The sequence below is a fragment of the Emiliania huxleyi genome (genome assembly GCF_000372725.1).
Source record: "Emiliania huxleyi CCMP1516 unplaced genomic scaffold EMIHUscaffold_78, whole genome shotgun sequence".
NCBI lineage: Eukaryota > Haptophyta > Isochrysidales > Noelaerhabdaceae > Emiliania > Emiliania huxleyi.
Genome location: NW_005196163.1, coordinates 514,456 through 515,666, shown reverse-complemented (window position 1 = coordinate 515,666; position 1,211 = coordinate 514,456).

Below are 1,211 nucleotides of genomic sequence, written 5' to 3'. Positions count from 1 at the left end.
GGTACCAAAAAGCGCAGCCAATTGTGCTTTGGAAAGCGCCAGTCATACCTGAGCTCTTACAGGCGGTACCAAAAGGCGCCGGCGACGCAGCTATCGGCGCGGGAGCCATCTTAGTGCCACGAACAGCGTCGGCGGCATATGCGGCGGATCCGGCGCAGGCGGCCCCGGCAGCGGTGCGGGCGGCGCGGGCGGCGAGGGAGGGAGCGGCGGCACGGCAAGGGGTGGGGATGGTTCTGGCGACGGTGGCGGCCTCGGCGGTGGCGGAGGTTGGGGCGGCGAGGGTGGCGAGGGCGGCGGGGCGGGAGGTGCCGGTGGCGAGGGTGGCGCGGGTGGCGGCGTGGGTGGCGGTGGAGGGGTTGGCGGGGGCGGCGGCGGTGTGGGCGGCGCCGGTGGCGCGGGAGGTGCTGGAGGCACGGCGAGGGGCGGGGATGGCGACGGAGGCGGGGGCGGAGACGGCGGCGACGGCGGCGACGGCGGCGAGGGTGGCGGCAGTGGGGGTGCAGGAGGCGAGGGGGGCAAGGGCGGGGGCATGGGCGGCGGATCCGGCGCAGGCGGGGGCGGCGGCGGTGCGGGGGGCGCGGGCGGCGAGGGAGGGAGCGGCGGCACGGCAAGGGGTGGGGATGGTTCTGGCGACGGTGGCAGCCTTGGCGGTGGCGGAGGTTGGGGCGGCGAGGGTGGCGAGGGCGGCGGGGCGGGAGGTGCCGGTGGCGAGGGTGGCGCGGGTGGCGGCGTGGGCGGCGGTGGAGGGGTTGGCGGGGGCGGCGGCGGTGTGGGCGGCGCCGGTGGCGCGGGAGGTGCTGGAGGCACGGCGAGGGGCGGGGATGGCGACGGAGGCGGGGGCGGAGACGGCGGAGAGGGTGGCGCAGGTGGCGAGGGTGGCGGCAGTGGGGGTGCAGGAGGCGAGGGGGGCAAGGGCGGGGGCATGGGCGGCGGATCCGGCGCAGGCGGGGGCGGCGGCGGTGCGGGCGGCGCGGGCGGCGAGGGAGGGAGCGGCGGCACGGCAAGGGGTGGGGATGGTTCTGGCGACGGTGGCGGCCTCGGCGGTGGCGGAGGTTGGGGCGGCGAGGGTGGCGAGGGCGGCGGGGCGGGAGGTGCCGGTGGCGAGGGTGGCGCGGGTGGCGGCGTGGGTGGCGGTGGAGGGGTTGGCGGTGGCGGCGGCGGTGCGGGCGGCGCCGGTGGCGCGGGAGGTGCTGGAGGCACGGCGAGGGGAG